The 13,984-nt window shown below is 45.4% G+C and overlaps 1 long non-coding RNA gene across 10 annotated transcripts in view; it reads right to left on the bottom strand.

Moving 5' to 3' along the window:
* LOC146543604 (uncharacterized) overlaps positions 1-13,984 on the bottom strand; it is an 89,032-nt gene that overhangs the window by 52,138 nt on the left and 22,910 nt on the right. For all 10 annotated transcript variants that reach the window (XR_014885451.1, XR_014885448.1, XR_014885450.1 and 7 more), the window contains exons 3-4: positions 4,339-4,573; positions 3,235-3,345 (exon numbers count right to left, since the gene is read on the bottom strand). This is a non-coding gene — a long non-coding RNA (uncharacterized LOC146543604). The remainder of the gene's footprint in view (positions 1-3,234; positions 3,346-4,338; positions 4,574-13,984) is intronic.

Here is a 13,984-nt window from a genome sequence, read left to right as displayed (position 1 = left end):
GTCATTAATCTTCCCCACAGATGCACAGCACTGACAGCTAGGGTCTTGACACCTCCAGTGCCAGCGAAGGACATTCTCATACTCTGCTCTCTCTTTTTTTTTTTTTTTTTTTTTTTTTCTCCCTTTCTCCTTTTAAAGAAGCCCTTCATCCCTCCCAAGCCACGGCGTTTTGATGAGAAGGCCAGGCAGACCGAGGTCGTGCGAACTGCAGGCGAGGGGCTGTGGGGGAGGAAGGCAAGGGAAGAGGATGCAGCTCCCACAAGGAACTCCCGGGTCCCACTGAAAAGGTCAGCGTGCTTTTGAGTCATCTGAACTGCTCCCTGACACAAAAAAATATACTCAGCCCAGAGCAGAGATACTTGATAAAGAGTCTAATGAAGTGGAAAGAGTGTTGCACGAAAAGAATAGGCCTCTCTCATCCTGACATCCCATGATGCTCCTTCGAGTTGCTATGGAGACTTGAAAGAGAAGGGGGTTTTGTTGTCTTCAAGTGCCTTCTCCCATCCCAGTAACCTTGACCTTTTCCAGGTTTGTGTGTGCATGTATTTTAAGAACGAAGAAGAAAAAAAGAGATAAGGAATTCCATTTCTTCTTATCTGGTCATGGCTCACTGGCTGGCACTGATGCATGTGGGGGGCCATCAGCCTGTCTTGGTGTGTAGATTTGGAGAGGATAAGAGCAAGAAAATGCAGAGGGGAACAGTTAATTAAGGCTGATATTGCAAAGGACCTTGCTTGCTGAATAATGAATTCCATATGCTTCAGAAACACAAGTGCAATTAAAGGTGTGAGAGACGAAGGGCAGGAGAAGAGTGATGGGTCATATATTACCATAGAAAACAGCCCCACTGGCCCTGCTAAGCTAGGGGTTCAAATGAAAAAAAAAAAAAATAATGCATCATGTATCACAACCAGAGATAATTTCTCATAAACGAGCCTGAGGTGCCGCTGCCAGTTTCCACAGGTGAAGAAGGGTTATCTGCAGTTGACAGCCATTAGAGAGTGATGAGAGAGTCATTTAGACAGGTTGAAAGCAGTTCTCTTTATGTGATACCCAGCTCAAGATGAATACGGAGCTAAGCAGTCAGGTTAATGCAGAACTATGCTGAGGGTGAGATGTTTGTGCTCTTTCCCTACTCCCTACCCAAAGAATCATAGAATGGCCCGGGTTGAAAAGGACCACGGTGCTCATCTCGTTCCAACCCCCTGCTGTGTGCAGGTCACCAACCAGCAGACCAGGCTGCCCAGAGCCACATCCAGCCTGGCCTTGAATGCCTCCAGGGATGGGGCATCCACAGCCTCCTTGGGCAACCTGTTCCATCACCCTCTGTGTGAATGTGCTGCACTTCTATCCCATCATACAAACATAAAAAGCCCTGAAATTGCTGTGGAAGGAATGAAGGAAAACAAGAAGCTGCCTACCTCTTGTTGAAAGCCATTTATACAGTTAGGAAGAGATGTTCAGAGGTGGGTTTATCACCAGGAGGACACAATGTGCCCACCCACTGCACCTCAACATGCCTGGCCCCCATCTATATCCCCCAAAAGACATACTCCTTGCTCCATGTTATCCTCTGGGATGAAAGCACTCTGCTTGGCTTAAGATAACTGTTGTATCTTAGGAGAATGGAGTCTTTAATTGCAACAGAAGAAGAAAACATCCAGTGAAGCCTATCTATCCAAGAATACAGCCACCTCCAGGAGTAAGACCTGGGTTTGGACAGTGTTGCACAATCCAGCCCTATCTTTAACAACTGAGGATCATTCACGCCAAGTAAGAAAATCAGAATTTGATACCACTGAGCACCTGGTTTGCTCTCACTGTAGACTAACGAGAATCCGATGTCTGAGAGATCTTTGCACACCTCCGTCCACGAGGGATTTAGCCTCCCTGACCCTAAGGAGATCTAGGATAAGGTTTATAGTCACCACTAACCCCGAAATTGATTCCTTACCTTGCAGAAGCTTGGGCAAGCATTGTGCTAATCTAAAGGAAACCCCTGACAAGCAATCTTATCAGCTGTCTGTTCTCCACCCTCCAGGCCTGGGTAAGCTTTCTCAGCTTCTGACTCACTCCAAGCAACTCTACGGCTCTTGCTGGTCCTGCCAGCTTGTCACATTACCGCTCCAAGTGAGAAGAGAGTACAGAAAAAAAAAAAAAATCATAACAAAATTATTGGACAATATTTCTCTTTCAGCTGAAAGTGCTGTTGATACGATCACCTTTTCATTTTCTGTGAGAGTATGTGCACTCGTATGCATGCATTTCCCCCATCCCATCTCTCACGCTTATGATGTGAGCAATCACGCAGGCTTGCTTGTCCATTCCCAGCCCGACAAACCATTTCCAATAAGATCCATCTCCTCCTGCTCAAGGCTGTATTGTCTTCATATCCTTGGAGATCAGATGTCTGTTCTCCTTTTTATCACTTGAGCTGCACGTGTTTTGATTGTAAACACCCTGATAACACTCCTGTTAGCCCCTCACAAGTGAAATAATAAAGGATAGATAACATTTCTAGACGTGATACTTATACTGTCATCCTACACTGAGATAACAAGGAGCAGACAGCCTGTGAGTCTGTCTTACTCTGATAAGCATCTTGTCACCATAGATACTAAAGAGATAAACTTTCTAAAATAATATCCTTGTTCGTGTCACTTTGCTCAAGTTGGATAACGGATGGTGCAATTCCTCTCCCTCCCCACTCTAACTGCATTTATGGTTTCTCCCATTCACAGCACCAGTGCCCCTCGCTGTGCACAGGGCCAGCAGAGCACATATGGCTCGCATTTCCCACCCAGGTGAGAGCAGCTGGTAGGTGCCATCTTGTAGGACGACGTTTTGTGGACATCCTGAGGAAGCAGTGGAGCACCCAAGCACGCTGCCTGGCAGGCTAAAGAGCACATCTTTGCTTGTAAAGGGATGCTACTCTTCACGGCCCTGGCAAACACAGCCTATCTGCTACATCTCTCTGCACACAAAACCCTTCCGACAGAACCAGAGGGGCCCGTTACAGCAGCAGAACCAGGATGGGATGCCCTAGTTGTAGTCAATGCACTTCTGTCCCTTCTGTTCTCTGAGGAGAGAGGTGAAGGATTGCATTACTCAGCCAGGCTGCAGCTCGGTGGAGACAGTTCACACTGCTGAACACACGCTTTCTCCTAGAGAAACAGCCATGTGGAATGGTACAGACCTCACAGGCAGGGACAGGAACAAACTGTGATGCCTTACCCCAGGGCAGGTGCTGCAGGAGCCTCCCCTCACCGCACAGCACCAATGAGAACAGGGGAGAGCAGGGTGTGAAGGTCAGAACCCGCATCCTGCTGCCTTGCTCTGACAGCCCTGGGGAAAAAAAGAGATAAAACCTACATGAATGTATTGCTCTTTCAGGACACATGAAAGCTCTCTTGCCAGAAGGTTCCTCATGCTACTCAATCTGTCCAACATTTCTCAACAGCACGAACTCTTCCAGTATCTCCCCATGGGATGATTTAGGGGCCTTGATGTGGTGATGACAACAGTGCTATACCCTTTCCCCTTGATTTTGATGTCTGAAAAAGATAATCCTGCTCAGGAACAGAGCACTGAAGCAGGTGCCAACATTCAGAGCCTGTCTTTATCCATGGTAACTACAAGAGATGCTTGACATTTCTATGTTGAAGCATTTCTTAAATGAAAAATGGCTTTGCAATCAAAATGAATACGTGTACAGAAAATCTCCAATTTGGTTGAAAGTTGCCAGGCTTATAAATTGGAAGCTGAATGTTTCTCTAATAAAATAAAACACAATAAAATTACAACAGTTACCCAAGAAATATACCCAGCCACTGAAAACCACTATAACCCTTGAGACTTGTTGTTATTGTTGGTTGTTTTTTTTTTTTCTTTTGTCTGGATACCTTCAGGAAGGTATTTTTGCTTTAATAACACTCTCTTAGGTATTTAGACGTATCAAAAAGAAATGTTTTTAAATGGACTTTTTCATCTGAAAGTACAAAGTGAAGCACCTGGCAGTCATCTACCACACCGAGCTGTCTTCTTGCAAATGGTAACCACAAAAGCAGATGACATTTCGGTCGTGACCACTTTGTATGGTTTCCATAAACATAAGAATTTATTCTCCTCATGATAAGTATTGACCCTGACTTGCTTCACTGCATATTTACCTCTTGGGTCAATAAATCATCGTGTTAGTCTCAATAGAAGTCAGTATCTGCTTATTATTACATTAACCTTTACGAGGCAGATAACAGTTGTTTTTCCCTATAATAGGATATTGCACAAATTGGGTAAGTAAGAAAGATTTATTTGCAATATAATTTTTGGACTACAAACCTTTTTGCTCAATTTGAGCCCCACAAAATGAAACGTGGTTCGATGCACCACATGGAGCAGCCTTTCCCTTACATTTGGCTTTCGGAGGGTGTATGAAGAGTCCTGGAACAAGTCCTGGGACATCTGGGAGATCTGCACGTGCAGTGCTTATCTTTTGGCCAATGAGATGGAACTGCTGCGTTGCTTGGCTCTTGTAGGATCAAACTTTTGTCCTGGCCAGGTGTTTGCATTAAGCCTAAGGAAAGAACACATCGCAAGGGACAGGGAAACCCAGCCAAGATTGAGGAAGAAAACAGATATGTGAGTTTCATAAAATCATAGAATGGTTTGGGTTGGAAGGGACCTTTAAGATCACCTGGTTCCAATGCCCTGCTATAGGCAGGGATACCTCCCTCTAGCCCAGGTTGCTTACAGCCCCATCCAGCCTAGCCTTGAAATTTGTGATGCTCGGCAGAAGAAAGGATGGACGGAAGGAAAGAAGCCTGACAGGAAGAAGTGAATCTTCATTCACACACGTGCTAATGTGAGCCTGGCCTCCACTCACCAACATGCAGGAACAGTTTGGAAAGAGAAGGAGATAGCTGGTGAGGCAGGCCCTCCTGTCACCAGCCTTTGCAGATTAAAGACAACGTGGCACTTCTTCAAAAGTGCAGAAGACAACCTTGACGTTCTGGCAAATTCATCCCCTCAATAAAAATAAATTATTTCCAAGACTGCATGTGAGATACAGCTACGCATATGGCTGGCACGTTTTCCTACACATTGCTTGAACTATCACTATCTGCCTCATCCCTTCGTAAAGCACTTTGAGATATAGCTCCTCAACTATTAAAGTTATGATATAAAATATAATTCTCCTTCATACTGTAAGCTCAAAATCTCCTTTAAATAAGATATATATTCTTCTTTCCTTAGAATCTAGATTTTAACTGTGCTTCCTTCACACAAAAGCGTTGTCCACAGATGCCATCCAGACTTGATGTACAGACGAAATTAAACGCTGCCCAAATATTTCATTAACCTGCTACCACGAGCACATCTGCCCAGTGAGGGGTGGGGAGTGCCAGCAGCAAGACAGCACTAAAGGGAAAGTCTGAGCTTTATACAGGAGAACAGATCAAATGAGAAGGATACCGGGACAGAGGGCAAAGTAGAAAAGAAACAGTACAAAGTCATATCTGTAATCTGTATAAAACAACACTGCCGTTTTACTGATTTACTGTGGATCCAAATGCGGTCCCAAACATCCCTCTGTTTATAAACACTAATTTCCAAAGGCTTCTGAGCTGCTGAACAAAAACAAACTCCAGCCATGATATGTGATAAACAGGAAACAAGCCAGAGTAAATATTGCAGTGGGAACAAAGCCTGGGCTAGCAAATACAGAACCGCAAGGGATAGACACCACACAAAACACGAGGGAAGCACAGCCTCATGCATGCTCTGAATACCTAGCGTCAAGCAAAGGAGGAAGAACTCCTCAGCTGTAGCCTCAAGGGCTTCAACATTTGGTTTTCCAGCATGGAGAGCCAAGTTTTCCAAGCCAAGTTTTACAGCAATATAGAAATCCACTGGAAAGGCTCCGGGCTTTGCCAGAGGGGGTTGTCACCTTCAGCAGCAGAACTGCAATGCCAGGCACTTGGGCTAGATGGCTTCTGCCCATCCTAAAATCCAGACAGATGCTGAAGCTCTGGCAGCAAATGGCAGCTTTGGAGAAGAGTCAGACAAGAAGAAACTGTTCCCCTTCTCACATGTTAGGCAAATGCCTGGTTTTGGAGAAAGCCCACTTTCCTAAGGAACCCAGGTTATCCAGCCAGGAAAAAGAGGAAAACTCTTCCAGAGTGGTTCCAAAGGGTAAAGTGTGTCCACTTCTCTCCACCAGGAAAAGACTGTGGCCAACTCAGCTAATCCAAGAACAACTCAAACAACACCAACATCCAGGGAATGATCATAGAATGGCTTAGGTTGGAGAAGATCTTAAAGATCATCTAGTTCCAACCACTTGCTATGGGGTGGGTTGCCACCCACTAGATCTGGCTGCCCAGGATCCCATCCATCCTGGCCCTGAATGCCTACAGACATGGGGCATCCACAGCCTGTGCCAGGGCCTCACCACCCTCTGAGTAAAATAATTCTTCCTAACATCTAACCTAAATCTCCTCTCTTTTAATTTTAAGCCTTCCACTTTCGTCCTGTCACTGCCAGATCGTGTAAAAAGTCAGTCCTCCTGATTGTAAGCTCTCTTCAATACTGGAAGGCCACAGTAAGGTCTTCCCAGAGCCTTCCCTTCCGTAAGCTGAACAGGCCCAGTTCCCTCAGTCTATCTTCATAGGAGAGGTGCTCCAGCCCTCTGATCATCCTCCTGTAACAGGAAGGCAGTGGCAGGGCAGCACATGCTCTGCAGTGCAAACGCTGCATGGGAGGGGTCTACATCCAGTCCAAAATCTTTTGGCTTTTTTTTTTGTTGTTGTTGTTGTTTTTCATGGGATGGAATTGCAGATTTTCCTGCCACACTTTAAAAAGGGCAGAAACAATAACCTTTGCAATTAGTACTTGGCAGAACAAGCTCCTGTCTGCAATAAATTAACGGAACCAATTAGGGAGGAGGGAGAAAGAATCAGATGCCAGAAGGTAAATCCTGCCTGTGCCAGCCTATGAGCGAAGGGATGTGTCTAAGGAGGGCCAGGCCAAGGAATTGTGGTGCCCAAGCCTCATCCCGGCCAAGGGAGAGCAGGAAAGTCAGGGCACGCTTCTTTCTAAGGCTGGTTGTAGGAAATATATGGCCTTTCTCTCATCTCACCACACCCTGTGAGGGCCCGGCAAGACACGAGCTGGTCAGGGAGCAGTTCCCTCACGAAAGGAAGCTCTCCTGTGGGATGAGATGGGTGAACAGCACTGCGTTATGACCCCTGCTCCTTGCTGTGCTTGCTCAATGGCCCTCAGTTCCTGCACGCTGCACCTCCTGTCAGTGTCCCCAGCAATCACCCCAACTGCACAGCCTGTTCTCTGTGATTGGGATACAGCAGAGAAATGCTGCTCGTCCCCACCAACCCCTCCCTGCCTACCCCATCTCGGAGCCAAACTGAGTAGAAAAACTGTATTTCAACTTTAGAAAGACATTTGATGCAGCAACCCATGAAAGATCACTCTGAGGCACCCATTCAAATCTGCGTGGACATGAGAGATGCTGCGTGCTTCAGAAAGTGGGTAAGGAACCATAAACCAAGCAAAATGATAAACAGCAGCTTGTCAGCTCGGGGAGATGTACCTGGTGGGGTTCGGCAGAGATCACTGGTAGACCCATCTTTTGTCACCTCTACATTAACGAGCTGGAAAAAGAAGTAAAGAGCAAATAATAGAATTGGCAGACCAAGCTATATTAGGAGGTGTTGCCATCGCCAGGGAAGGACAGGAACATAAAACAAATTAGAAGACAGGTTAGAAATCAGGGTGGAAAATAAAGAACAGGGGAGAAAAATGACTGTCCAGACAGATTTACAAAGGGGATCAAAAGCATTCAAGCAAACAGGAATTCTGCTCTGCAAAGGATTTTGGTATTTCAGATCTGGAGGTGCTGCTAAGCAAAACCATCCCCAGAAGAGAAAAAAAAAGTGCTTGGCAAACAACATTCCCTTTGACAATCAAAATGTTTTTAAAAGCAGTCACTCTAAAAAGACAAACGTAACCTCTTCCACTCCAATATTGCCAGAAAACTAAGGAAAAGAGGAACAACATGAGTAATACCCAGCAGGAAAGTCCTGCAGACGGCTTCAGTATTTACCCCACCTAATTTACCCCTAGGTGAGTCACTTGGGGGAATGAAGTCCCACTATTCAGCATCCAAAAAGCTGGGGAGGGAGTGCTGGCTTGATTTCCCAGCCTCAGAGTACATCCAACTTTCACCTCCCAGCCTTTTTTCTCAGAAGCGCTTTTTTCCTTTAATGCAAGCTATATAAACAGTCAATTCCCAGAAACAGCGCTGTAAGAAAATACTGATTCTCGTAAGAGCCCCTAGCATGCCTATCCAGTCAGCAGCACAGGAAACCTCAAAAGAGCACTGCAGTATGTTCAAGCACCCAGAAAAATTCTCCAGCAAAGCCTTCCCCGAAAAAATTTTAAGTAAACTCTGTAACAGCATGAAAAACAACATCGCAGGAACAGGTCAATGAAGGAAGCAAGCAGATCATAGAACGGCTTGGGTTGGAAAGGATCCCAAGGATCACCAAGTTCCAACCCCCGTGCCATAGGAAGGCCACCAACCTCCAGATCTGCACTAGACCAGGTTGCCCAGGACCCCATCCAATGACTGGATGATCCAGACGATTGGAAGCATTGCTTTAAAGCCATACTTAAACCACAGCATCATGAAGCGCGCTGATAGTTGACTCACAGTTGCATCTCCTACGATTCACCTGGATGTGGATGCAATAAAACGAACAGGATTTAAGTGAGATGAATAAAATACACACGTGTGGCCAATAGGAGTAAGATGGCTGAAGAAATATACAGCTCCAGTATTTCAGTATTTTAAGTACATGCTCAATGTTAGATAGACAGAGATGCTCAGAAATCTTTGAAGATGACATGATGATCTCTCAGTGTGAAAGATTACTCTACCCAGCAATTTTCTCGTTCTTGCTTGCTTTTTGCTAGTGGATTACAGAGCAAGCACGTTGGACCATAAATGAAAACCCAGCCAGTGCTGGCTTCCTCCCAAGCCTTAAATTGTTTATAGCCCATTCGATCTCCGCCTTCAGCCCTGGTTCTGCTAATCAAATCACATCTTATTTCAATAGCTGGACTTTTTTTTTTCCCTCCTTTTAAATACCACCTTACCTAATCTGCACGATTTGCATTTTGTCGTGTCTGTACGTGCTATACGAACCAAGTAAATTGGATTTGATAGACCAAGGAGTTCTTATCTAAACCACAGCAATTTTTTACTTCACTGTATATACGTGTGCCTGAGGTTGGGATTTGTGAAAATTGTTTTGGATCATTTTTGGGGGATTTTTTTGCTCAAGATTTAAGGAAAAAACGTGCTAAGTTATGGCTATTGGAGAGTTTGAACTTCTATGTTTCAGCCACCATGCCTTCTCCATTTCGCAAGCCATAGAGTGCAGACCCTGCTGCATCCTTTTTCCTTCCCATAAGTGGTTCTCTGGGATAGGCATGGTTTACCTGATGGAGCTCTGCAGTGTTTCACTGCTTCTTGTTTCTCAGCTGGCTGTTGCAGCATTCAACTACTGAGATTTCCCACAGGCCCAACGACTGACACATCGTCCCTCAGGTCACTGAAAGGCTTTGCAGCCCTTTGTTATCTGATTTATAAACAACTTTTGTGCATCTAATGCTTATTCGTGCAACAGAAGACACCCTTTTTTTCCCCTCTCTGTGCAATTACATAGGCTAATTTTAAGGCTTTTAGCTGCAACTTTAAAGATCCTATTAAAAGAATTAAAAACATCTTTGAGACATACTAACCCAAGCTTTTATGAGGGGCCCATGATCCTACTTGCAAACTAACCAGTAAACCCCTTTTAACTTGGTATATCAAACTGGGCACACGTTTGCTCTCGTTCCCTAGAGATTCTTTCCACCACGGCTGCAATTTTGATGAATTTGACCTCTCGTTCCCCCAGACCACAGCCACTTGTGGGGAGGCGTAGGAGAGGTCTGCACATGGCTCCCTAGGGCCAAAAAACAACCCACCTCTGTGACCTGCTGGAAAGCAGTCAGCCCACTTCCAGCCATGGGATACATCACCTCTGAGACAGAGGTGCTTTACTGTCCCGTTGTCAAACAGGAGCCTTAGGAAGGGTCACCTAAAATGTCTTCAGAGAACAGATTTCTGCCTTTTGGTAGTGCCACAGCTATGCTGAGGCCAGCTTTTGTCATAGATTTCAGCCTACAGGGTGTGAATTAAGCACAGTGACCCCCAAGCTTTTGCATCCTGGATCTACACTAAACAGAAAATCCCAGCCAGTCCCTCCATGCGTGCCTATGCAGTGAGCAACGACAGGCAACAGCTCTGGATCTGACTGTGCTGCATCACCCAAATCACCCAACTCAACCAACGCTGAAAGGAAAAAAAAAAAAAACACACGTGGTTTATACAGACTCATTCGCTCTTCCTCTGCCACTGCTGAAATGATCCCATCCCAAAGAAACCATGACCTTTTCCTACTAACTGGCTGAGTCTTGTGATGGTAATGGACAGGTGTTCTTTTTCTCCTGGGTGAGCCGATTCTGAGCCTCAATTAAAGCGGATTTCAATAGACTTGAATGCAATAGGCTTCGCAATTATTCCCTTTCCTTTCTATGTGTGTTTGGTCACCGAGCCTTGTTTCTCTCCACAGGGGAGTCTGCTCACTAAACCTGCTTGCTTATTTAAAACTCAGCAGCCTCAACCCACTCCCATTTTGCCACCTGAGACCAAAAACCGAGAGTCCTTGAATCATTAAAAGCGGGATGCAATTAGTGCCAACGCTGACTGGCTCGCTCCCTCCTATTCCGTGCCCATGTCTGAAGCTCCTTCCTTTGTGAGCTCTAATGCGTGTTTAATGTGCAACTTAATTATTTGATTACAATGGCGTAATTATGTAATTGTAATGTATTGTGCAAGTTGGCTGGAAGGAGACGGGATACATTTGCTGAGTGATGTGGGATAAACAGAAGAACAACAACATCAAGGAAACAGAATAAATCCAATGAGATGATAATTTGGAGGGATAGTTAAGAAAACGGGCACTTTGGGAAATGAAAAGTAGCTGCATATATATATTTTTTTTAATTTTTTTAATTTTTTTAAAATTAATTTATTCTTCCCTCCTGCCTGTTTGTGATCAGCCAGGAATTTCCTTCTGATTGCTGATTGCAGCTAATGCATCCATGCTTTCCTGAATTACAGACATGGGTACAGCTCAGCCATGAGCACTGGCAACCAACAGGGCTGAAAAACCTGGTTTTGCCATGGAAATACAAGTGGATGAGTTGAGTGCTTCGTGCAAATTATGACCGAACAGCAAACCAAGTCCCAGGATGATTCATCCAAGCCATGTCAGCTCTCCAACTACTGACTTTGGACCAGAACACTCATGTTATAAAATCATAGAATCCTTAGAGTTGGAAAGGACCTCATCTAGTGCATCGCCCCTGCAATGAACAAGGACACCACAGCTCCATCAGGTTGCTCAGAGCCTGGTCTAGCCTGACCTTGAACATCTCCACAGACTCAAAAATGAGGGGGAAATACAAGAGGAGTATGATCCAGGTAGGCAAGAGCCACAAGGAAGCTCACTGCTAGAACCACAGACCACATCTTGGAGACAGATTTCAGGTCCTGCTTTGTAAAAGCTTTCTAAGCTCTCTGGTCTCTCCTGCTCTCCCTCAAAATTCTTCAGCAACTCCCTGTCTCCCAGCAGCAGTACATTCTCAAGGAGACCACATCAATAAATAGGACAGCCAGCAGCCTACTCACCAAAGTTTTGCTGCGACACAGCCCACCTGCAGCACCCCAGGTTTCTGTGGGAGACACAAGCCCACAGCAAGTATTTTGGGGAGACCTCTGAACCTGCTTCTTATCGCTCATTAGCTGAGAGCTGACAGAAGGCTTGCGCCAGTGAAGCTTTCCACTGCACGGGTTTCTGCAGCCAGAGCTCCTGCAGGTAGACAGCAGAGCTCTGTGCCCACAGCATGTGGCAGCACACACCGACAGCCCGTGCTGCAGGCAGCACATACTTATTATACAGGGTTATATTATGGCTATTTCAGCCAAGTGGAGTGTTTTGGTTTTTTTTGGCCTTCCCAAGCCAAACTTTGGGAGATGTGGGAATCCGACCCGTTTCATCAGCAAGCTGGACTCTGATCTTGTCAAAACAAATTGCAGAGTAAGTACTAGTGAAACTCTTCCGATATTAGCAAAGCAAACAAAGGCAATGACAACCTACAGCACATCCATCTGCCAGCTATCCAAATAAGATTAGCCAAGGAGCAAACTCCATGGTATGGAAGTGGGCTGTCAGTCAGTCAACTCCAGCAAACACAAGCTGCCAGGCAGGGAGAGATGATGGATGCAACCAAATAACTGCAGGTATATGCAAACCCAATTTGCCAAAAGTTGTACCACTAGCTCCTAGTGATTTCAGTCCAAGGGTCGAACTCTCTCTGGGGTCTTCAACATGTCCTAACATCAGAGTTAACTGCGTGCTATATACAGGTACAGAAAGTAAAGCTGCTCACTCCAATTTCCCTATGAAAAGAGCTGTAGGAGCTATTGGGAAAAGAGAATTGTCCCCCACACCCCACCCCTCTCCAGAAACACACGTTAGAATTATCCTCCTTTCTGAATCAATCACCATAACCCTGAAAAATTCTGCCATCTCCTAACTCACATTGAGGCAATGAAGTATTTTCCACCAAAAGCCAGCACTGCAAATTTGGGATCAAATTTCAGAGAGGCTCAGCTAATTTTTTAAAGAACAAACGTCATTTGAAGCCAAAGTAAAAAACATTTGTGTTTTAAAGGTAAAACACAAAAAGTTGTATGCGCTCCCAGCTTTAAAAAGATGAGTCCTTAATGGAATCCGAACAAATCAGATCTGGCATGCTCCACACATTCCACTGCGTTCCTTTCAAAAATAAAACTGACAAGGAAAGCTTCTATGATGAAGATTTCTTACTGTTTGGCTGATTACAAGGTAAAAGAGCCCGCAGACTGGCTGGTGCCATCAAGAGTTTCCAGCGCATCTCTCTCAGAAGAGATCAACCCTAAAACCTACCGCTGATTCCTCCGCCACTCCTTAGACAGCACTAACAACTTGCTCCTGGACCGTACAGTCAGAGACAACTTCAATGGATCTGGGCAGCTGCTGCCCCCCAGCATCCGTCACCCAGCATGTGAGGTCTGAATTCCTGTCATTGCACCAGGGTATTTGTATGCATTTCTAAGGGTTTGAGAATTATTATGTTGTGCAAAGGCTTGTCTAACTCTTCGGGGAGGTCACGCAGACGTGTTATATATTCAACAGACGTGCAATAAACACAATTTAACACCAACTACCCACCTCCAAATACTCCGTTTTCTTGCTTGCAGGAAAGAAAAACAAACCAGAATTTTAATAATGCATCAGCGACGGCTTTGATTGTTATTAGATTTGCAGATCTGCTCGGGGTGGTGTGACACTCATTGCATACACACACACACGTACCCCAAGCAAGCCACCGCCCTGACAGCAACGAGCAGAATGATGCTGATGAGAAGAGCCCACCACTCAACGGGGGACAGGGCTGAATGTGACCTCTCTGCACGGCAGACTCCAGACTGAGGGCTGGAACAGCGCCCACAGCCTTCCTGTATGACCTTGGCCCACCACCCATCTGCTATCACAGCTGCCACCCTTGCTGGCTAGAGCTGAGGGTGCACAGGGACTCAGAGACTTGCTCAGGCACCAGCACGGCCACTTATCATTTCTCTGCATTGAGAAGTAGTCCTCTGTAAAGGAAGAAAATCTGGTTTAATGCTGCTAATTAAAGGAGACAGAACATGGCGGCTGCTACTCAACCACTTCTCTTTACTGGAGAAAAAGCATAGAGCACGTCCCAGTAATCTAATTTAGATCATATAACACGTTATGAACTACGGTCT

This window comes from Meleagris gallopavo, chromosome 11 (genome assembly GCF_905368555.1).
Source record: "Meleagris gallopavo chromosome 11, MGAL_WU_HG_1.1, whole genome shotgun sequence".
NCBI lineage: Eukaryota > Metazoa > Chordata > Aves > Galliformes > Phasianidae > Meleagris > Meleagris gallopavo.
This window is presented reverse-complemented; position numbering and strand designations above follow the sequence as displayed.